This window comes from Pipistrellus kuhlii, unplaced genomic scaffold (genome assembly GCF_014108245.1).
Source record: "Pipistrellus kuhlii isolate mPipKuh1 unplaced genomic scaffold, mPipKuh1.p scaffold_m20_p_16, whole genome shotgun sequence".
Classification (NCBI taxonomy): domain Eukaryota; kingdom Metazoa; phylum Chordata; class Mammalia; order Chiroptera; family Vespertilionidae; genus Pipistrellus; species Pipistrellus kuhlii.
Window position 1 is genome coordinate 4,714,863 of NW_023425471.1, and position 24,809 is coordinate 4,739,671.

At 42.2% G+C, this 24,809-nt stretch overlaps 1 protein-coding gene across 4 annotated transcripts in view; it reads right to left on the reverse strand.

Annotated features, from left to right (window-relative positions):
• RAI2 (retinoic acid induced 2) overlaps positions 1–24,809 on the reverse strand; it is a 59,509-nt gene that overhangs the window by 13,445 nt on the left and 21,255 nt on the right. Inside the window, exon 1 of one of the 4 annotated variants that reach the window (XM_036439771.2) lies at positions 845–948. The exons of the other annotated variants lie outside the window; for them this stretch is intronic. The gene's annotated coding sequence lies outside the window, so the exon portion shown is untranslated. Of the gene's footprint in view, positions 1–844; positions 949–24,809 lie in introns of those variants that run through there. 4 annotated transcript variants of the gene reach the window in all.

The following is a 24,809-nucleotide window of genomic DNA, read 5'->3' on the forward strand; positions in this document are numbered from 1 at the left end:
TTTCTCATCTCAGGTTCTCGGCAACCCCAGCAGATCAGTACCACCTTGGTGTGAATTGGTTTGTAGGTTGTTTTTATTGTTGTCTTCTTTTTTTCCAGAACAGAGCTGTGAGTCCCCAGGGTATGGTTGTTTTGATGGGAGGGAAGAAAAGAGTGTTATAGAAAGTGATCAATATTCAGTGCAGGGAAGGTAAGTCTGGGAGGAGATAAGGAAAAGATAGGGCAAAGGTTCCTGACTCTTTATGTGGGGCAGGGAAGGCAAGAAGGAAGGAAGAAAGGGAAGTGTCTTCTCACCTCTGAGCAGAGCCTAGAATTCCTTGATCTTCTGTACCTGGGACAGGCCCAGCTCTGAACTTCCTCCTTCACCATTATCACAGCAGCCAGCCATTACTCGCCCTGAAGGACATGGCTACTCTCATTTCTTCTTGGAGCCTGACTTTCCCTTCCTACACTCCTGGACCAGCTTGCATCCCAGTCAGGGCTTCACTCCCAGCCTCCCCAGAAATATACCAGGTATAGGTTAGGGCAAAAGTAGGTTTACAGTTGTTCATATGGAAAATAATACAATAAATAATAAATAATAACACTGTATAAGAATAACCTCTGTTTCACACACTTAAACTGTAAACCTACTTTTGCCACACCTTGTATTTCATCTATGACTGTCTGGCTAAATGTTCACCATACACCTACTTACCCTTCTGCCTGCGCTACATTTCTCAGCCTCCCTTGAAGTTAGGGATGGCCAGGTGCCTGAACTCTAGCCAACAGTATGTGGGTGGAAGTGATGTGCATCACTTTCAATAAACCCTCTTTACATGGTACTCTAATCTCTTTCTCCTTACCTCAGCTTGATGCACAGGCACCTCTTGGAAGCCACCTGTTGGAAATAGTAGAGCCACAAGATGGAAGGGCCTGCATAACTGAATCATGGTCTGAAGGAGAGCCATTGTTCATCAGGAACATTCATCTGGGGATTTATGTGAATAAAGAATAAACTTCTATTGAGTTTGAACCCTGGTACACTTTCAATTTGTTTGCCTTAGCCGCTAGCATTACCTAAACTAACACACTGTGCACAGGGAGTGCTGGGGGCACACTGACTTGCAGTATCAGAGCATCTTGAACCGCACCAGCTGATAGCCAGACTGCAGTACCAGTCTCAATGCCCAGAGCCCAATTCTGAGCTTCCACGTGCCAGCTTTTCTGCACTAAAAGCACTGACTCCTTGGCTTTTCTTCCTGACTTGAATGGATTCATGAATACAGGTTCAAGGCCATTCTTTCTCTTGGTTCCTGCATAAATATCCACTGAGTGTACTTCATTGGCATCCATGGAGCTAGTGGGCTGGAGAGGGCAGAGGGTGTGGAGCTGCCTTCACAGAGCAGAAGGAGGCAGGCCAGCCAGCAGCCTTCTTCCCTTCCCCCAACTCTGCAGGCAGCCCTCATCCATGTGAGTGGGTGGGAGTGGGGGAGGGAGAAGCAGCAGGGCCCTGGCACAACACAGGCAAACAGACCCCAGGGACCTGGCATGCCTGGCATCTGGCCAGAGGAAACTGCTAGGAGCACACGCCCCTTTCTCTCTTTATAGCCTTAGATGTTTTATTGTTTTGCAGAACAGAGAGGCCTGGGATTTCTGCCCTTTCCCCAGCCACACTGAAGTCTTTCTAGGAAAGGTCCCTGTGGATTTTCCCTTGAGGTTGTCACCATCCATGGCTCAAGGATCTGGGCCAGCTTCCCCTTGGTGCCCTACATAATTGAGTTTCTAGGCAAAAGACTTCCCATTAAATAGTAGCCTCCCTTCCCACCGACCACTGAAATTTCACCACTAGCAAACTATCGCCTGTGTTCAACATTATTGCCCTCTTTCTGGGTTCCTTTCCAAAACACCAATCTGTGTAAAGACTTTGGGTCATTGCCACACTGGAAAGAATTGATCAAAACAGTTTCTACATAGTAAGGGTGCCAGGACCTACAGTGGGAACATTTCCTGTCTGTATCTTAGGTGAAGCTCTACCCAGTCAGCCAGCAGAGTTCCAGTTATCGCTTCATTTCTATCAATGCTTGAGGCTTGGCTACAGAACACAGGGAGTATTATAGATGTTCTTTTGGTGGTGAAATGGGTGGCTTCCTAATTAGTGTGGTGACTGTAAGAAATTGGAAAAATAACAATATTCAAGATATATGGATAGCTAAAATATTTTAAAGGCATTCCCCATTTTGTGTGCATAGTGTTGGAGAATCCAGAAGGGCCCACAGCCAGCACTCCAAGAATGATGTTGATACTCGCCACCTAAGTGGTCCCTGGCAACTACCTGGTTTTGGAAGACTTTTGGTTGCCTACATCAACTAGAAGGAAGCAAAATTCTGCCTTGGAAATGTAGTCATATCTGTGTTAAGTGGAAATTTCATACAATGTGTGGTCACAGCAGCTGAAAGGACAGCTGGCTGGGACTTCCCAGCACAGGCCTATGAACTGGTTTATGCCTGCTGGTTACTTACATGTCAGATTTTCACTGTGTGTATGCAGCACAATCTGCCCTGAGACTGGCTGTCAGTGTGATTCTGAGCTCCCTGATAGGATCCTTACCCTCTCCACTTTGACTCTCTGGCCTGACTCTTTCTCCTGCCCAGCCTGGGCCCTCTGGGGCTCTGGCTCTGAGATTGCCCTAAAGCAACCCTCAGATAGCCCTTAAGGCTGGAAAGACACTGCTTCAGGGACAGGATGAAGAGCAGAAACCTCCTGTCTGTAAAAATGTAATACTTGGCTTTCCCTCCCTTTTCAGTGTCTGAGCTGGTAGTGGTCAACATGCTTGAATGTTCTTTAAAATGTCCTTTAAAATTTTAAAATAAGGAATCGTATGGCATCCATTTGAACAATTACAATTAAAAAGCCCATAGCACCAAAAGCCAATGAGGATATGGAGCAACTGGAATCCTTGCTGGTACACCAGTGGTAAAAAGGTACAGCCACTGTGGGGACCTGTCTGGCAGTTTCCAGTGAAGTTAAACAACTGCTACCCTCTAGGTCAGCAGTTCCACTCCTAAGTATCTTCCCAAAAGAAACGAAAATATATTCACAAAAACTTGTACACAGATGTTCATAACAGTCTGGTCATAAGAGTCACAAACTGGAAACAACCCAAATGTCTGTCAACAGGTGCATAGATAACATGCTATGTGACACCCACCAGTGGACTTCCACTCAGCAGTAAAAAGCAGTGAACTCCTGCCACATGTCATGACATAGATGAGCCTTGAAAACACTGTGTTGAGCAAAAGAAGCCAGACACCAAAGTGTGCATGCTATAAGATTTCATTGAGGCCAAGTCCAAAAGCAGGCCAAAAAATGTATAATGATAGAAATCATCAAGTGCTTGCTCTTGGGAGAGGGCAGAGGAAAGGATTTTTCGGGGGCAATGGGAATATTTTATAGCCTCTTTCAGGTGGTGCTTATGCAGGTACACACAGTTGTCCAAACTGATTGATCTGACCACTTAAGAATAATTGGATTTTATGTTAATTATCCCTTGATTTAAGAAAAGAGACATTGAAAATATTATCAAACCAAAAAAAAAAAAATGAAACAAAACACCAAAAGTGATTCTGTGTGCCTGCATTGCAAATTGTGACCAATTCTGAATATAGTGGAGGGAGGGCAGATGGAGCAAAGGCTGCTGGTGGCGAGGGGTGTGGGCACTGCTTGGGCACCTGCCAGGGGCCCTTTACCTCAGGTACAAATAAAGGAGGCAGCACAGTCAGCCCCCAAACAAACAAATTCACAATGAAATAAAAGAACAGAGGCCCCAAGGAAAGCTGGCTCAAGAGTGTGGGATAGCTATCAGGCTTTGAGCCAAAACCACTTTCCAGGAAATGGCAATATTTTTGTGTTTGGGAAAGGGGAGGGAGTATTAAGGCAAGCAAGAGCCAAAATGCGTTGGTCTTTGGACAATTGCTGCCCAACTAAGGGGCCCTGTGGAGGAGGCTTCAAAGTGCTGCTACTGAGACCTCCTCAGTGGGTCTCTGGGTGGGGCAGCCAGAAAAGCCCAGGCTGGAGCAGAAGTTAGAAGTTTCTTAAGGGCATAGGTCTCCCATTTTTCAAGGTGAAGAGAAATCTTCTGTTTTCCTAGTAAGAGATCTGGCAGTCCTGCCTATTTGTCTTGTTCAGCCTGAAAACAGCCCAGGGCAGCTTTATGAGGTCCTGGCACCAGCATGAGCTTGCAAGTCAGGCCGGCCACAGAACTTGGCTCTGCCCTTCAGAAAAGAAAGGCAATGGAATAGAGCCACATGGCCTACTGATTTTCATTTTATGAAGACCATCTACTATAACCCATTTTTCAGATAAGGAAACAAAGACTCAGAAAAGATGATTTTCCCCTGGCTAGCATCTATTATAGTTAGGGACAAGATTATGATTACAACTCTCCTCTGTTCAAAGCCATGTGCTGTGCCCACCTTCCAAGACAATGTACTGCTCCTGGGCCCTCAAATCTTTTGATTTCCACAAATGCCTCTAAGTAATGAGGTGACAAATAGTATATTGAAATGGTATTCCTCAAAGCAGTTCTTTACTGCAAAAAAAAAGAGACATTATTTAAAGAATAATTAGGATTCTGACATTCTTTAATGGCCTCAGGGCTATGTCAAAATCTATGTGGATATTTCCAAGTTATTTTCTTATCACAGGTGATATTTATTCTCAAGAGAAAAACCAAGGCTATGCTAATAACATACTTTGAAATTTAAGCTGGGTTCTATAATCATATAAGCAGAAGCAAGAATTTTTCTTAATAACCTACCAATAATTGAGAAATATACAAGTACTAGATAAATAATTTTAATGCCATTCCTTCAGTTCAGTAAATGACAAGAACTCTTACTCCTAATAACGTACATGGAAATATTAAGGTCAGGGTTTAAAGGCTCAACTATCCTCTCCTTTCTTTTGAAATTCTAAGCGGGGTACAAGAGAAAACTGGGAGAGAGAGTATGGAACGACACTGGTGTAAATCTCACCTGCATTCCATCTTAAACCTTCAAGGTAAATGAATTTCTCAAATCTTTTTTTTCTCTTTGACTGGCTAATCCCTTCCTTTCAGGAGATTTCAACCCTCTGCTCTGCACCTGGTCTACTGCCACAGAGCCACTTGCTGTTTGCATCTTGGGTCCGCACACTGAGCTCTTAAACAATGCAGAAAGAATGCCTAGAGAGGTCACAATTGCTGAATTTTGAGAGCCTCCGACTCTCCCCAGAGAATGAGCAGATGAGAAGTTCTACGGATTTTCTAAGAGATCAAGTCAGACTGTTCCTGAACTGTGCCCACACTTTCCTTCTTCTCTAATTTTTCTTAAGAGGATAATTCCAAAAGTGTATAGATATAGTGCTAATGGCAGAGAGGCCTACATCTTGGTGCAGGTAAAAACCACCTGCTTTTAGTTACTGAAACTGTCTCCACAAGACCAAGACAACTTAGTCCAGTGGATGCAACCAGTGACTCAAACTGTTGGATGAGAAGCTGTTGACTTGCTCTTGTTAAGCACTGTCTGAAGCCACATTTCGCCATTGTGAAAGCGATGGGACACATGTGCCCACACTCACTGCCCATATTTCTAACTTGAGGGGGAAAATACAATGCAGGAGCAGAACAAATCCAAGATAAATCCTCCTGATTTGTAGAGAAGAGCCCTACTTAAGTGTAATACATACCTAGCTCAGACTGGCTGTGGGAGCAGGAGCAAGTTCCTTAACCTCTCTACGCCTCAGTGTCTTAATCTGTACAAAGGGGGTGATGTCACAGGGTTGTTAAGAGGAATAAGTGAGTTAACATGCAAAACACCTGACACATGGTTAAGCACTCTATAGGGGTTAGCTATTGTTATTATAATAAAGATAGGGAACTAAAGACCTCCCATCTGTGAAACACTAAATAAATAAGGAGAATTTCATTGTAATAAATAAGATGATTGAAAAGAAGGTGTTTTTGCTTCTTAGTTTTTAGCCTGTCATGGTGCTGGCCTCCCATGGCCCATGGTGGACAAGGTATGCAGGGGAACAGTAATTAGCATCAATCTGAAGTGTAAGGTTAAGAGCTAAGCCAGTGGGGACCTGATGGAGGGTTTTCATTAGGCCAGACTCCCTAGGATAAAGGGTGGGGATGGACAATCAGCTCAGGCTGCAATCATGGGCAATAGGGTAGCAGAGACCTGGTTGGGGGGGGTGGTTGGGGCTGGAAAGAAGAGGGAGAAAGGGTGAGGGAAATTGGAGATATCTGTAATACTACCAACAATAAAATACATTGTAAAAAATAGAGAGCTTGTGGGTAACAGGAGGGAAAGAGTGGATACTCCAGGGCAAGTGTGCTCATGTAATCCCATTTCTGTGGGGAAGTAGAAGAACAACACCCTCAGATTAGGCCAATATTTTTTTTTTCTTTCATTAAGGTTTGAGATTTGCACATTTCAGATAAGAACTCAGCTTAGACCCAAGAGTTCAGCGGCATAAGCACAGAAGAGACTTTTCTAGGTAGGTGAAAGACTATTAGAGGGTTCAGCCAGCCATTAAACTAAACCATAAAAAAAATACGGTAGCCTTGGCTGGGTGGCTCAGCTGGATGGAGCATCGTTCTGTAAAAAAAAAAAATAAGAAACAAACAACAACAACAAAAAAACTGTGGGTATGATTCCCAGTCAGGGCATACCTAGATTATGGGTTTGGTCCCTGGTCAAGGCCCATACAAGAGACAACCAATGGATGTTTGTCTCTCACCTCTCTCTCTCTCTCTCTCTCTCTCCCCCTTCCTCTCTCTAAAAATCAATAAACATAACCTCGGGTGATGATAAAATTAATTAATTAGTTCGTTAATTAAATCACGGTAAGGCAGGGCCCGATGTCTGGTTTTGAGCAGAGCAACCCTATTAACAGTCTCCCCAGCAAGGACAAGTTAAATGCAAAATGTGCCTTCAGGTAGTGAATGAAGTGACTCAGTCCTGCCAGCTGCTGTGAACAAAGGCATTGGCATTGTGCCAATACACTGAAGATGGCTATTTAACCTGGAGAAGTTAACAACCCTTTCTTTCTGAAAATGGGATAAATTTTCCCTTGAGTCCATCTTTAAGGCACTATATATCAGGGTGAATCCATTTGTCAAGGCCCAAGGCCTACAGATCTCTCCCATGCAGGCGATGAGGGGCCTTCTACACTATATATGCAACAGCATTAAAATGATGGGGCTCTGAATAAGGAGCTGAATCAAGAGGAATAATTTTTACAAATATGCCTTTAGAAAAATCAAACTATCCTATCTTAAGCTTTTATTTTTTTAATTTTTATTTTATTATTTAAGGTATTACAAATAGTAGTACATATGTCTCCTTTTTCCCCCCATTGACCTCCTCCCCCGCCTCCCCTAACCCCTAGCAATTGCCCTCTCCCCACCCTCCTCCAGTGTCTTGTGTCTGTTGGTTGGGCTTATATGCATGCATATAAGTCCTTTGGTTGATCTCTTTCCTCCCCCCACCCTCCCCTACCTTCCTCCTGTAGTTTGACCATCTTAAGCTTTTAAATGTGTTTGCATATGTATGTACTTCTTAAGAGAAAATAGAATAATCTTTACATTTAAAAACATTCCTTGGATAAGAACACTTATAAGAAGTGTAGTCCAGAAAAAATATTATTCTTGTGTTACAAAATCAAAGCAGTGGAGAGAAAAAATATCAAAGGGAACAATCCATCAGGAAAAATGTCAGGGATCCAAAATGCTGCGGGAGACCGCATAAAAACTACGGTAATATTTAAGCTTGTGATAACCATGCTTTTTTTCTACAGTCACTTTTTTACCAAGTGTGAGTTTATATGTGCTTCTTTAAGGATTTATTCTAAGGGATTTCCTATCAGTTCTGGGCTTAAAAGTTCAGGCAAGTTTAAGGAGGTGGGTGGACTTGGAACTGTGAGGCCACAGAGAGGATAGCAATCAGAACATAGCACTGAGGTCGCTGAGGTCATGTCTCAGAGCCCTGCATGATTCACTTAGAAGGGGCATGGGCAGTTTCCCTGTGTCTCAGGCCATTCTGCAATGAGCATGGGTCATGGATTGTACAGAGGCTCAGGGGCTGGGCCAGCACTGTCCCACAACTGGAAAATCACCTAAGAGGTTGATGGTGGGCATGTAGTGATATCTTAGATGATTTAGTACCATCACCATCACAGTGACCATTGTAGTAAGCCTCTTACTAAAGAGAAAATAAAACCAATTCCCTGAAAACTGACCAAAGCAGTATTAAGAAATGTTATCGAATTATTGATCCCTTCAAATGCAAATGTCTATTTCTTGGTGATACTTTATGTTTTAAAACCAAAAGACGGGGAGTTTATCTGCTGTCCCGTTCTCCACTGCAATCACTGTGGTTTAGATCATGTTGACCTCCATATGGCCAGATCCCCAGAGAGTCTCTTGGCCCTCATATTACTCATCTCAGCAGCATTCCACACAGTTGACCATTCCTTCATTCCCTTCAAACACAAATCAGATTGTTTTACTCAGCTGCATAAAACTCTCCAAGTGTATTTTAAACTAAAAGTAAGTCCAATAGGACCAGGCCTACTTTAACCTCTCATCTCCTATCACTTTCCTCCTCCATCAGAATACTTCTTTTCCTAGAAGCTGCCTTGCTTTTCCCTTCCTCGGGGCTTTTGCACTGGCTGTACCCTCAGCTTAGAATGTCCTTTTTGAAGCTGGTTCCTTCTCTTTAAGTTTCAAATCAAAGTAGTCTCTTTAGAGAAGATTATTCACTTGAATAAAGGGAGGGAGGACCTCAGGGAGAGAGAGGGGGAAAGGGAAAGGGAGAGAGAGGAGACAGAGAGGGTCAGGGAGAGAGAGCAAGAAAGAAGGGAAGACAGTATTCTCAACTAGTATGCCCAATGACTGACATTGATCAAATTCCTCAGAGAAGTACTCCTAAATTTTGAGTAATGGTTCCATTTATTTCAGCTATAGCTGAGACCATATAGAGTTGAGTGGCTATCAATGAAATGTCAAGCTGATGCATGATGCGGGGTAAAGTAGCCTTCAACTTCTGATTAATAAGAAGCACTGCATAGGCACGAAGGCCTGTGGGCATGTCCATTGGGATACTGAGAACTTTTCCTGGGGATTAGACAGGTCAGCATGGCCAGGACAGTGGGTTCTGCTTCCACAACACTGACTAGGGCTGAGAGTAAGAAGGGGAGCCTGTAATACTTTCCACGCCACCAGGGACTCTTGCATCCAAACTCTGCAAGGAATGTAGAGGTGGAGCCCTGTTCAGCATCCAGTAAGCATTTGTTGATTGGCTATATTTAACAGAGGTTCTTCATCCAGACAATTGATGTTTTATTCACAAAACACTTATATAATGTGCTTATTATGTGCTGGTACTCTTCTAAATGTTTACAAATATTCAGTCCTCACAAACAACCATACATGGGGGATGCTATTATCATCACTACTTAAATATGAAGAAACTGAGGCATGAAAAGGATAGGGTACTTGCTACTTGGTGGTAGCAGAGCTGAGATTGAACTTGGGCTACAGTACTGTGTACCAAGGACAGGCAGGAAGGAGGGCAGGATGGAAAAAGAGAAAAGAGGAAAGTTGGGAGCCAGGGCAACAGTGGGGGTATTGCCAGCCTTTTCTGCTGTGCACCTCCCCCTGCAACAGATCTCCTTTCCTTCTTTGTATCTGCTAGAGGTCTAGGCCAGTAGTTCTCAATCTGGTGTCATTATGTCACTTGCTGCAAGGGGACATTAGGTCATGTCTAGGAATATATTTTGTTGTCATAATTCGGGGGTAGGGGTCTACAGGCATCCAGTGAGTGGAGGCCATGAATGCTGCTAAACATCCTGCAATGCCCAGGATAATCCCTAAGATAAAGAATTATCTGGCCCCAAATGTCAATAGTGCTAAGAGTGAGTAACCCTGCTGGTCCAGACACCCTCCCCCCCCTTTCAGAAAATTAATGAAAATGGTAGTAAGGTCAGCAAAGGAAGGCCCATCTGGGAACTCCTGAGAAATACCAGCCTGGATTGTGTTTCACCTCTACAAAATCTGAAGGGCAAAAACCTTCCTGTTTGTCTGCCTCTCTCTGCTGCCTCTTGGCACCACAGCCATTCCCTCCTACTGAGAAGCTAAGAGCAAGCAGCCCTTGGCCCAGATGGCACACAGAAGAGGCTGCTAATACCCACTTCCTTTGGCAGCTTCTTACGACTCTTGGCTTGGAATTTGGTATTCCTCGAGCCCTTTTTCTTAATTACATTGTAGAGATGAAGGAAAACCTATGTGTAATTTGGTATTACTTGAGCCCCTTTTCTTAATTACATTCTAGAGATAAGGGAAACCTATGTGTAAGTAATTCTGAAATAAATTATCCTACCTTTGATTGATCTCAAACATGTCAGATCAGAACAAAGTAATGCTGTTCCTCCAAATAGATTATGAAGGTCTCTCTAGAAGCAAGTGGACTTTGATGAGCCAAGATGTGGCTGAACCAGATCTTCAATCTGGACCTCAGATAAGAGCCCAAGAAAATTTAGATGCCCTTTATAGATGATAAGAAGACAACTCAGGATCAGACTTAGGGTAGAAGAGAGTGGAGTGAAACTAGGTGATGTGGTAAATTCTGAAGGTCTGCACTCTGTGACCTGAGATCAACACGTCACCTCTTCCACTTGTGAAATGGGGTTCACAGCATATCCATAAAGATGTTGTTAGGGTCAGTTGTTAGGGTTGGCAGATGAGGTTGTAAAAGGGCCTCACGCTGTGTGCAGATAAGAGATAACAATTTTTGTTTGCCCACTCATTGATGCTTATCCTTTTAGTCTCTTATGGCTCTTTATTCTTTTAATCATCCAACACCGGAATCAAAAAAGGATCCAAAATCTATTTATGTCTCTAGCCCACCAACCCAGGAACAGTCAGATGTCCTGAGCACTCAGTAGAATAATAAACAAAAGTAAAACTTGAGAAGTACTGCATGTGACCTGATTTGAAGGCCTTTGAAGAAATCATATAGTTGATGGGATTTCAAAATTGGGTTTCAGTTAGTGAATAAAAGTATAATCTAGAGTCCTTGGCATTTGCGGAAATGTTATTTCATGGCCATCTGTATGGCAAAATATTGTTTGGGATGCTCTGAGTAAGAGACCCAGTCCAGAGAAATGGACCAGGCCAACAGTTCTCAAACTTCATTAATCATCAAAATGCCCCTAGGAGAGCTCTCTGAGAACACAGTCTCTGTCAGGCCTCCAAAAGCCTGACCCAATACATTTGATGGGGCCCAGGACCCTGCAGGTTCCAAACTCCCTGCAAGTGATTCTAAGGTCAGCCAGATTGGAATTAGGAACCTCTTGATGAGGTTTCTAAATTGTGTGGAGCAAGTTACCAAGTACCAGGCACTAACCCATGATCTTTAAATCACTTCCAAAATCCTTAACCATGATGTTTCCCAAGCATTGTTTGAAGCTGCTTTTGCTTTTATATCTAAGAAAAGGTTTTCAGATACAGGATTTGTTTTACTCCCGGCAAGATGCTCTACATCACTACTACCAATTAGGCAAGTTCATTTAAAAGTTTCAAATCCATATTTGTAATAGGCCACCTCTGCTCATCCAACTTTATGTCTAAACAGTGCAACAAATGGTTGTACAGTTCCATTTGTGAATTCCACTCTTGTGAATGTATTTCCAAAATTGTTTCAGAATTTCTTTGTCTGGGAAAGCCAGGACTGCTGGTTTTAATAAGAACATGGTTTAAACAGTTATCCAGGTCACTGCGATTTCATGACTTCCCAGAACACAGGCAGCACACAGCACCCAATGTACCTTCTCTTTTTTATTTTTATTGAATGTATTGGGGTAACATTGGTTAATAAAACTATATAGGTTTCAGGTGTACAATCCTGTAATACATCTTCTGTATATTATATTGTGTGTTTACCACCCCAGGTCAAGTCTTCTATCACAATTTATCCCCCCCCCCCCCCAATACCCTCTTCTTCCAGGCTTACCCTCCCTTTCTCTCTGGCAATTAATTTACTATTGTCTGTTTCTATGAAGTGGTATTTTGTTTGTTTATTTGATTGTTTGTTTGTGTGGCTTAATCCCTTCACATACCTTCTATTTTTAACACAAAGACTGCCCACACACAACTCCATACTTTCCTCTTACCAAAGGACTCCATCCCCCACTTCCTTCTCCCAAAATTTTCTTTAGAAAGTGTAACAAGGTTTTAAAAGAATAAAAACTGAGGTTAGACCAAGTGAAAAGTAGATCCTGCCCTCAGGTTAAAACTTATCAACATCACAAAGTAATTCACAACAGTGGCTAGCCTCCAGGAGGTGCTGAATCACTAACTGAATAAATTCAAACTATTTGAAAGAAGTCTGGCAACTTTGCTTATGGAAACCCAAACAAGAATTCTCTGAACAACTGAGACATTCCATAGCATTCTATTACGTAATCAACAAAGTAAAAAAGAACTTTATTTTTAGCTACTGAACTTCACAGGGAAGATCCCAGTCCTATTTAAACTTTGCATTCATCCCTAACCTTCAAATAACACTCACATGACTTGCTTTTTTAATTTGTATTTATAAAGAAAAGACTCAAAGATGGCCTTGAGCACATTTAAAACAATACAAAACAACAAGAGAAATAAAGCAGATGGTAAAAAAAAATCATAAATCAGGGTAAGCACACTGAACAAACTACAAAGGAAGACATTGTCAAACAGTAAAAGAGAAAGGGCACTTGGTTCCTCATGGCTAAGTCTCCATTATTGCTTCCTTGCAAAAGAAAGCTTAGAGGTCATCTAGGGGAGGCTATTATCTTTGCTCCTCAAACTTTCACAATTATAAAAAGAACTGTATGATAATTGGGAATTCCAAACGTTCAGTACTCAGAGCAGGTAGGTGGTATGTTGCTTCCTGTGTGATAGAAAAAGAATGGCTTGGCCCTAGCCGGTTTGGTTCAGTGGATAGAGCATCGGCCTGTGGACTTAAGGGTCCCAGGTTCAATTCTGACCAAGGGCACATACCCGGGTTTTGGGTTCGATCCCCACTGTGGGGCATGCAGGAGGCAGCCAATCAATGATTCTCTCTCATCATTGATGTTTCTATCTCTCTCCCTCTCTCTTCCTATCTGAAATCAATAAAAAAATATATTAAAAAAAGAAAAGAAAAAGAATGGTTTGGAAGGATCTGGTTTTTGTTTTGTTTTTTCCCAATTACAATCGACATACAATATTTTTGAATATTAGTTTCAGATATACAACATAGTTGTTAGACAAACATACTTTACAAAGTGACCCTCCTGAAGGATCTCTATTTTAACTGTAAAGTGGTACAGGTAGGAAAAGAAGAGACAAAACAAATAAAGAAGAAAAAAACCTCTAACCTTATGTGTATGTGCTGTTTTAACACATGATGAAAACTCTTCTCTAGAAAAAAACTTCAATTCTCATCTTTTCTATTGACATCAATAAAAGGACATCCTTTATAGAAATACCATTGACACCCTCTAGGCTGATGAATACAGTAATGGCCACATAACAATATTTTGGGCAATCACAGACTACCTATATGAGGAGGCCCCATCTATAATAATAATAAAAGAGTAATATGTTAATTAGACTGGACAGCCAAACAACCTTCTTGACGTCATTCTGGACGTCCTTCCGGTTAAAGCTGCAGAGGTGGGGGCTGAGGCAGAGTGGTTAGGGGCAATCAGGCAGGCAGGAGAGCAGTTAGGAGCCAGCCAGCGGTACTGGATTGCGAGAGGGATGTCCGACTGCCAGTTTAGGCCCAATCCCACATTGGCAGTCAGACATCCCTTGAGGGGTCCGAGACTGTAAGAGGGTACAGACCAGGCTGAGGGACCCCCCTCCCATGCACAAATTTTGTGTACTGAGCCTCTAATAAGATTGCAATAGAGCTGAAAAAATTTCTATCTCTTAGTGACCTCATAGTGCAATGCATGACACAAATACTTACCACTGTGTTACTATTGATTACGGTATTTAGTAGAGTAACATGTGTACAGGTTTGTAGCCTAGAATCAATAGGCTGTACCACATAGCCTAGGTGTGTAGTAGGCTATCCACCATCTACATTTGTGTAAATACACTCCATGATGTTCACATAATGATGAAATCATTTAATGACACATTTCTCATTATGTATCTCTGTCAATAAGCAACACATGACTGTACAAGAAAGAGACTCTAAAATTCAAGACCCATACTACTTTAACACTGGACTAATATTTGGACCATCCCATGGTGATAAGGACTTTAGTTTGGGGGGATTTGTTTTGTTTTGTTGAATCTATGTGATGGATGGGTGGAATGTAAAATATTCAGGGGCATAAATGCCAATAGCTATATGTGAAATGAATGAATGAAACTGCATGGGCTAGCCTGTTATATCTTACAACAGCTGCCATATATTTCTAATGCATTAAAAGGGTTTTTCTTTTTAACCAACAATAACTGGGTCTCTTAGGCAAGAACACATGTCCATTCGTTTTACATAATTTAGGAGTACATGCTGTTCTGTGGCACTAACTTCTTGCTCCCAGAGCAGTTTACAAACATACTATCTAGTATATTAGTTCTGCCTCCCCCACTGTATTTTGTCTAAATGACCCAAAAAGATGCAGAAGGTTTGCCAAGGCATGCTTATCAATGTTAATTCATGGGCATGAACAACTCCAAGATCTCCTGCTCACCTCACAACTGGATGCTTCACACCACCTAATGGGTATCCTCTGAGTGGGAGGCAGGACAGGGAGGTCTAAGCAGCACAAATTATTGTATCAATATACCTGAATTAGTCCACTTCCTTATCATCCCTATGTCCACCCTCTTTGTTTCACAGCCAATTTGTAATACATCAGAGTTTGTTGTAAATTGCTTTTCTAAACAGCTCTAGGACTTTGTGGTATGCTAAGGATATAAGAATCAGTAGTGGGTGTCTTCACCACCAGCTTCATAGCCTCTGGTATTTTCCCAGTTAAAGCACTCATTGTCTTATCTCTATCAAAGTAAGCATAGCACTGGATTGTAATCACTTCTTTAAACTCCACCATTCCCTCTAGAGAAGTGGTTCTCAACCTTTCTAATGCCTTGACCCTTTAATACAGTTCCTCATGTTGTCGTGACCCTCAACCATAAAATTATTTTCTTTGCTACTTCATAACTGTAATTTTACTACTGTTATGAATGAAATGTAAATATCTGTGCTTTCCAATGGTCTTAGGACAGTGGTCAGCAAACTGCGGCTCTTGAGCCACATGCGGCTCGGGAGCCACAGTTTGCCGCTCTGTTGACTAATGAGTTTGCCGACCACTGGTCTTAAGCCATCGGAATAATTTTATGGTTGGGGGTCACCACAGCATGAGGAACTGAATTAAAGGGTCGCGGCATTAGAAAGGTTGAGAACCACTGCTCTAGAGGAAGTAGTCTGGAATAGGAGAGGGATCACTGTGCCTTGTTGAATACCACTCTATCCCCCAAACCTTGCAAGGTACATGATGTGTAAATTCAATATTTGTTACCTGAATGAGTGAAAAGATGGTCCTCTTTGAAGGTGGCCAACCACCCTGAATCAGGGGGCTTCAAGGACCTCAAACTTTCTGTGCCCAACTGGCAACAGTCCCAGGAAAACCAGGATAATTAGGTGGCTTACACTCTTCCTTCATTTCCAGCTTACAGACCTACCCTTCCCAGGAGTTCCTAGCCCCGCCAAACCTATCTATACAGCTGCTCACCTTACCCATCAGCTGAAAGAAGGGGTCAGCCTTCTAAGGCAACAACCCTTTGTGTCTCATTTCTGCCCAATGACAATAGTTTCTTTATTTTCCAGATTCAGAAAATGGAAAGGTGTCAGAATGATCAGGAATGATACCCCAATTTAAGCTACATTTCTGAGTCTACTCAGAAGAGGGCATGGTGCCAGATACACAGGCACTCTAGGTGAGAAGAAGAGCTGCCTTCAAGCCCAGCCTGAGGAATAATGTCCCAATCTGTTTGCTAAGCTATCTTGATATGACTGGCCCAAACCCAGCTCACTTCCCTTTCTTCTATCTCAGGGTTAAAGGTGAGGCTATGAAGCAACCTCTCTGCCCAACACTTCTGTGAGGGATGCAATAAGGAAACATGGAGCTAAATTGATTTTTAGGGGAAAGATAACCCAAGGCAATACTGGTTTTTAGGATAATAGCACATTTACTTATGTGATGGTGAATGGATTTTGCCACCAATTTGGAACAAGTTCACCTGGAGGCATACCATTATTTCTGGGATGCACTTTTATAGACAACCTAGAAATATAAGTTAAAACTGAATACAAGGGGGAACTGGAAACAACTCAAATGTCCATCAATAATATATAAACTGTGCTATATTCTCATAATGGAATATTACAGAGCAATAACAGAGAATGAATTACTGAGACATGCAACAAGCTAGATTAGTTTCATATTGAATGAAAGAAAACAGACATCAATAGGATTTATAAAAGTTCAACATAGGTGATGATTTTCAAAAGCTGTTGGAAGGCAAGGAAATGGTTACCTTGAGGGCAGGAGAGAGGTGTTATGTTGGTTGGAAAATGAACTCTTTTCAGGGATGGTGGCTGTATGAATCTACACAATGGGAAACATTTATTATATTGTACATTTGCCACCCCTCTTGGGAGCACACCTGCACCTTTCCTTTCCCTCTCTTCTCTCTCCCCTCCCCCTCCTCCCCACCCCAGCCAGGTGGGTTACCTTTTCCCTTCCCGCTCCTAAGCTCCAACAGCCCTTCTTTTGCTTCTGGAACTTGTTCCGTGAGCTTAAGCAGCCCAACTGGCTCACTTCTATTACCTCTGTAACTTTCTAAATAAGCTTTTTCTTAAGGTAGGCTCACTTTATGTGCTTTAGATGTCTATTAAAAAATTAAAACAAGACAACAAACCACAAAAGCTATAGAGGAGATACTCACTGCCACCTGATCCAGCAAGCCCTGTCATGTAACCCCTGGGAAGCTTTCTTACCTCCTCTGGAAGTACATTCTTCTCCCTACCTGCTTTGGCTGTCAAATTAAATTAGATGAAATCAAGTGGGGTGGTTGTTCAATCCCATTTGTTAAATGTATGCTCGACAAAAGCAACACTGTCAATCTCAATGAAATTAGGGTTTGTCAAACTAAGGATCTGATTTTTTAAAATCTTTTTTAAAATAAAAGACAGCTTTCTGCACTGAGAACTCAGTCGCAATATCTTTATAACAGCTGTATCTCTCAGCCTATTAGTCAAGGGCAGGCACTCAGCCAGCTGTTTGCTGGATTTGATTTCCCTCCACATGATTATTTCAAAGGTCATGTATATGTTAATTTACTACCTGGTTGTTATTCAAGAGGATTTTATTACATCATTTTATGTTGATTTATTCTTTCTTCTCTTCTAGGAAATTCTGGGTTCTAAAGCAACCAATGGCGGGATAGCTCTGGGTGAGTGTAAGACTTCAAAGAAATCACTGTTGTCATTTTTCAAATTAAAAAAAAAATGAATACATGCTGGTAATATGTTTTGATTGGACAGGATTATGATTGCCAGTGTCTAGAGCTAGAAGAAGTGGTTTAAACAAAAATTGTTCATGTGAAAAACATAAAATAAGGACAGAAAGCAAGAGAGTTACCCACCGCATGCCCTATATAAATTATTTGACAGTAGTAATGCCCAGTTGGTGAATTTCACAACGTCTAGGTCTTAATAATTTGATTTAAATTACATTTTCCCTGGGGGCAACCTGAAGGCTTAACTATTTTAAGTCTCTGCAGTTTCATTTTCTATAGGTTCTGTGCAGTGACAGTATCCTAAAGCTGGAATACTATGGAAGAGCTTGAAACACCAAGAAGAGAAAGAAGGAAGTTGATTGAAGGACAAGATAGAGAGGGAAGATGACCTCACCAACACAGCTTGTAGAAGGGGAGGAATGGTGATGCGTAAGATCATCCCATAGGAGGAATTACAGAAAAGGATTGGTGCTGCTGCTTCTGGGAAGAGAGTGGGGATAGGAAAGGGAAATGACAGAGAGCCACAAGCAGAGGAGACCTAGAGATAAGGCACCGATAAAAGCACTTCTTGGCTTTCCAAGGAATAGTTCCGTGCCTCCTTTACTTTTCAGCACCTGTATCTATGAGGTCTCACCCACATGTGCTCCTGTATGAGTAAAGAGTGACTCACAGTCAAAATTATCAGTGAGTGATCATAGCTGTTCTGCTCAGATATCACAGCCGGGTGCTTTTACTAGTACCCTGCCATTCAGAAATCTATTAGCTGCGTAATGGAGTTAGGAATTTCCCTGACCTACTTTTACCAGAGAGTGGAGGTTTCTAATTCTGCAATCAGTGAAACAGCAAAATGATTAGAAAATGTGTGTGTGGTTGTGCCAGATCAACTCAGGCAAATAGAGCCCTGGGGCTAGGTGAATAGAATGTAACTTAAACAGCTTGTGTGCTTCTAAATATGCAGGGGTTGGCAAGAACCAGACAATAAAGAATCCTTCAGAACCCAGAACACGTCTTCCCCCTCACAGAGTGAGTTTATCTGTGCCCTCAAATCCCCTCCCCACACACCCTTGTTACTTCGACTGTGTCCTACTACAGATGAAGTGTTATCTGTTTCTGCAGCATGACAACCTGATCCCCCTAATGCCTCCAGATTGCCCCAGCTCCACTGAGATAGGTTTGTGTTTATTCCTCCAGAACCGCAAACTCAAATGCAAATCATCCAATGTTGCATAGAATTCTAGCTCTCAGCCCCAAACTCCACCTTCTTCCTCTGTTCCCTTTCCTAAGTTGTATGAAAAAATAACCTTCCAAGAAAAGATTAGAAAGAAACTGGACAAACTGCTTTATGTATTATGATTTTTTACCCCAAAAGAATTTATCTTAGAATTCTTTTAAATATGTTCAAACCTACATTACAACTGCATTTTGGAAAATAATAAATAAAAGAAAAAAATAATTCAGGTGTCTTAGGCTTTCAACAAATAAAAAACTATTTATTTGATTTTTTTTTTTTTAAGAAAATGACTATTAGGGCAGAAATATAATTTTTTCTTTTTTTCTTTTTTGCTTTGTATGCTATAATAAGCCATTTTCCTTAGGGAGACAGAATACCCTTAAATAACAATGCCCACCCCCATTCTACTCCCCTATCCCAGAGTGTTTTAAATGATACCATTTATGCACACTTTTCTGCAGTGTTACATCCATTGTGCACCATATTCGGAATGGTGCTGACAGAGAGGGAGCAATGGGACAAAGGCTGTCTGCCTTCACTGCAGCTTGAATATTAAATAGTTTATTACTGTGCCCCTTTGGGTCAGCCACTGATCTCAAACTTCTCCACAGCAAAGCTACCTGGCAGTGGCTTGGCTGAACCCCAATTGGGTGATGCAAATGGTGCCATGAAATTTGCAAAATTCCCAGACAAAATTAATGTGTGTGCCAGAGAGCATTTTCTAAATTTCATTTTTCAGTTAGAGTTTATATTCAATTCACGGGGGGGGGGGGGGGGGGGGGCGGGATGTATTCAAATTCGTGCACGGGGAAGTGGGACGGGGGGGCAGTCCCTCAGCCCAGCCTGCACCCTCTCCAATCTGGGACATCCCTCTCACAATCCAGGACTGCTGGCTCCCAACTGCTCTCCTGCCTGCCTTCCTGATTGCCCCTAACCTCTTCTGCCTGCCAGTCTGATCAACCCCTAACCACTCCCCTGCCAGCCTGATTGATGCCTAACTGCTCCCCTGCCAGCCCGATTGTCCCTAATTGCCTTCCCTGCAGGCCTAGTCTCCCCCCACCCCAACTTCCCTCCTCTGCCAGCCTAGTCACCCCCAACTGCGTTCCCTTGCAGATCTGATCTCTCCCCTGCTGGCCAACTTGTGATGGCCATCTTGTGTCCACATGGGAGCAGGGTCTTTGACCACATATGGGCAGCCATCTTGTGTGTTTGAGTGATGGTCAATTTGCATATTACTCTTTTATTAGATAAGATAGAGGCCTGGTACATGGGTGGGGTCCGGCTGGTTTGCTCTGAAGGGTGTCCTGGATCAGGGTGGGAGTTCCCTTGGGGCGTAGGGTGGCCTGGGCAAGGGGTCTGTGTTGGTTTGTAGGCTGGCCATGCCCCCTGGCGACCCAAGCAGAGGCCCTGGTATCAGGGATATATTTATCTTCTATAATTGAAACTTCGTAGCCTTGTGGAGTTATGGAGAGGGAGAGAGAGAGAGAAACATCAATGATGAGAGAATCATTGATTGACTATCTCCTGCATACCACACAAGCCTGCAACCTGGGCATATTCCCTGACTGGGAATCAAAGTGGTGACCTCCTGGCTTCTAGGTCAATGCTCAACTGCTGAGCCACACTTGGCTGGGCAACATGGATGGATCTTAAAAGCACTGTGTAAATGAAAGCAGCTATACCTATGAAATTCTAGAAAGGACAAAATTAATCTATGGAGACAGCAGTCAGAATTTTGGTTGGTTTGGGGGGGTTGTTGACTGGAAAAGGGCTCAAGGGAGCTTTATGGGGTTCTGGAAATTGATTCCATTTTGATATGAAGGGTGGTTACATGGGTGTATATACATGTAAAAATCCATCATCTCTTAAGAATTGTGAACTCCATGCTCTTAACTATATTGTTATATATAACTCAATAAAAAGGTAAACCAGAATGATATTTTTAAAAGAATAATAATAATAAAAAAATGAGACAGCTCTCGATAACACTGCTTCCCTCTCTCTATCTCTGCGAGGTAATACTATGAAGAACAGAGACATAAGTGCTTCCCTAGATCTTGGCTTCCTGAGTGAGAAAATTATCTAGAAGGTTCTCTTGAGTGAGGCTGGCATTTTTTGCCTCAGGAAACTGGGAAAACAGGAGGAAAAACTCAAAGTGAGCAGCATGGGGTCTTTGTTAGGCCACATGCGTGTCTCAGTGGATTTAATTGGGGCTCCTTAAAAACATATCCACACAAAGTACACTCGCTACTCTACCAGTTTGACACACCACACATCCCCATACAATCATGCATACACACAGAGCACTGAACACATCACTACATACCACACATAAGCATCATATTCACATACAAAACCACATCACACTACATAGATACACACACAAACACAGGAGATGTTCAACACACACACACACACACACACACACACACACACACACAGACGGGAGGCAGCCCTTCAAGTAGATTCAGCTCTGAGTGCTCCAGCACTGTCTGGGTGATCATCTTCCTCCTGCTGTTAACCACAGCCACTGTCATCATCATTATCATCATTGCCATCGTTCTAGTAATGTCCCTCATCGACAGGATGTCTCAGAGATCACACAGCTGTGTACACAGACATAGAGATCTGCCTGGAGCTACCTGTTCACCCCAAAAGCTGTCCAGGAACATAAGATTTATGCCTGATTCTGAGGAGTGAATGTGCTGTAACCTTCAGCTCAGTCCCAGCAGGAATCTTGAGGCAATGGCTGTACACTCCTCCTCACTTTCTTTCTGGCCTACTGCCCACTGCCCCCTCCTCTGAAAGGAAGCCTTGCTTCACTTCTTAGTGAGGGACAACATCTTGCCTTGATTTCAGATCAGCCCTGGTCTTCCAGACAAAACTGATCTCATTACCATAAGGTTGCAGAGAAACCAGCCAACAGCATGAAGGTGCCACCTCATCCTGTTGGGATGCCAGTGCCTCCTCACTGTTAATCTTTGCCATGGATTTGGAGCACAAATGTGTCATTCCAATAATCTAGAAACCCTTTATTCCACTGTTCTTTGTCATCTTAACTTGAAGAACTAAGCCCATTGAGTCCGTTTCAATACATGATGACTATCTGGATCTTCTATCTATACTAATAAAAGGATAATATGCAAATTGGTCAGGACACCCTCACAGTAATGACTGAGCAGCAGGCTGCATGGGGTGACCAGGCTGGCAGAGGGCACAGTTGGAGGTGACCAGGTTGTTGGGGGGACTGTTGGGGGCAATCAGGTTGGCAGGCAAAGATGGTAAGGGGTGATCAGGCTGGTAGGGGGGTCAGTTAGGGGTGATTAGGCAGGCAGGCAGGTGAGCAGTTAGGAGCCAGTGGTCCCAGATTGTGAGTGAGATGTCTGACTGGCAGTCGAACATCCCCTGAGGGGTGTAGTCTTGGCTGAGGGAACCCCCCCCATGCACAAATTTCATGTACTAGGCCTCTAGTAGTCTATAAAAATAGGTCTCCACATGTGGGAGACAGTGAAGTATGTCAGTGTCCTCATAATATCCCTCTTAGGATTCTACCCCAAAAAGAGAGGCAGAAACACAGTTGTCACAGCTCTGTTGTATTGTAAGATTGAGAACATTCTAAATGATAACCAAGGGAGGACTGGTTAATTATTGCAGATCATTACATAGACTATTACTAGTAATTTCAAAGGATGACCCAGATTGGTATGTCCTGACATGGAAATTATGCCTTAGAAAATTATTTAAGAGGAAAATAACTGAAAAAGTCATGTGTCAGGAGATAATATAGATTTTATATACACAAAGTGAATGAATTTTTGTTGAATATATATATATATATATATATATATATATATATATATATATATGTATGTATATATGAGCTTGTACCAGTTTTCTCTGATAAGATTGCAGATGGTTGTTTCTTTCTTTGTTCTGGATGTCTATAATGTTTTTATTTTTTAATGTGTTATTTTTTCCAATAAGAAATACAAGATGAGAGACTAAAATATCTTCCTCTAAGGGTGCATCACTGATTCCTCAACTATTCTTTTTTAAAATCATGGGTTACACATACTAAAAGGCAGCTGGACCTGGAAGCCAGGCAGACCTAGATGAATAGTGGATTCAGCATTTTTTACCTATGACTTTACTTTGTTTAACCTTCTTTTCTTTCATTATCAACAAGCCTCATTGAGAGCCTACTCAATGCCACTCTCAATGCAAACTCTGGAGGCCATGATGGTGGACAAGACAATCACCCCCTTCCCACTTTGAGTAGTATCTACAGCTGTAAAATGAGGATAACTTTGTAGGCTGACTGAAGGGATTATTATTAACATAAACAATTCCTGGCACATAAAGGGCTTTGAAAATTGTCAGCTACTTTTTTAAACACCAGAGAGTATGATTTAGTTAAGGTAGGATATGCTGCCTAAGAAATCATACTTATTTTATTTATTTATTTATTTATTTATTTATTTATTTATTTATTTTAGAAATCACATTGTAATGGCTCACTAATGGAAACTTATTTCTTGTTTATGTAACAGTCTAGGGTGGGGGCTCTAGACCAGGCTTTTTATATATATATATTTTTATTTATTTCAGAGAGGAAGGGAGAGGGAGAGAGAGAAATATCAGTGATGAGAGAGAATCATCAATTGGCTGCCTTCTGCATGCCCCCTACTGGGGATCGATCCTGCAACCCAGGCATGTGCCCTTGACCTGAATCAAACCCGGGACCCTTCAGTCCACAGGCTGATGCTCTATCCACTGAGCAAAACCAGCTAGGGCCAGACCAGGCACTTTCATATAATGATTCTCCTCATGCACAGGAGGCTCTGTCACCTTACAAGGCTGCCCTGGGGCTTTGCCCCATCCCTCAAAGCTAGTGGATGAGGGGGAAAAAAGTATGAAAGAAAACCTAGAAAGCTTTTTTGATAGGATCAGAATTACACACTACATTTCCATTCACATTCTATTGGTCAGAATCAGTCACATGTACTGCAAGGGAGCCTGGTAAATGTAGGCTGGCTGGGTTCCTGGGAAGATGAACAAAACAGGTTTGAGGAAATAACAGCAATTGCTGCCATGGTGAATTAGAGGAAGAAACACACACCCCAGAGACTGTGTTTGTGTATTTATTTGTGTCCAATTTACAAAAAGCCAAAGCTCTGGGAAGTTCCAAAGCTCTTCTTTGCTGAACTTTTAGTTTTCTGGAAGAATTCAACCTCTCTTTTTAAAATTATTAAGGCTGTCTTGCCACTATCTGAGATACTACCAAAAAACACCAGCCCCCAGCTCTGACTTTCACAAGATTTGAGATGCTGTCAAAAATAAATGCCAACTCATCAGATTCTATGTGAAAGAGATGCCAAGACACAAATAACTCATACTAAAAGTTGCAGACAGAAGCTTTACTGTGCATACACTGTCACTCTTCCTCTTCTAAAGAGCCTTGTATGCCAGCCAGTAAATCCGTGAACTTAATCACATGAACTAAGAGGAAATTTTACTTTTTTCCTTAAGCAGGTGCTTTGCAGAACCAATACTTATGTGTCTGTCAGAAGCTTACATTATAGAATCAGAGTGTTAGAAATTAAATTCTATAGTTTGGTTTGCTTTTGTCATCTAGAAGATTGCAGAAAGCCCACAGGTGTGGTTGAGATAAGGCAAGATGTGTCCAACATGATATTATTCATTCATTCCCTCATTCATTCATTCATTCATTCAATAAATAGATATTGAGTGATTCTTCAATTACAGTGGTTCCCATGTTGAGAACTGCCCAAATGATAATCAAGAGGCAACTGGACCTTGAAGCCAGGCAGACCTTGATATCCTCATTGAGGATATCAAGTGAATGGAAGGCCCATTCACTGTCTAGTGAGGGAATCAGCTACTGGACACACAGTTACAATGCAACAAGACACTTGCTACAGGGGAAGCAATCTCAAAGGCAGTGGAAGTGCAGGTTGCTAGAAAGGCTACT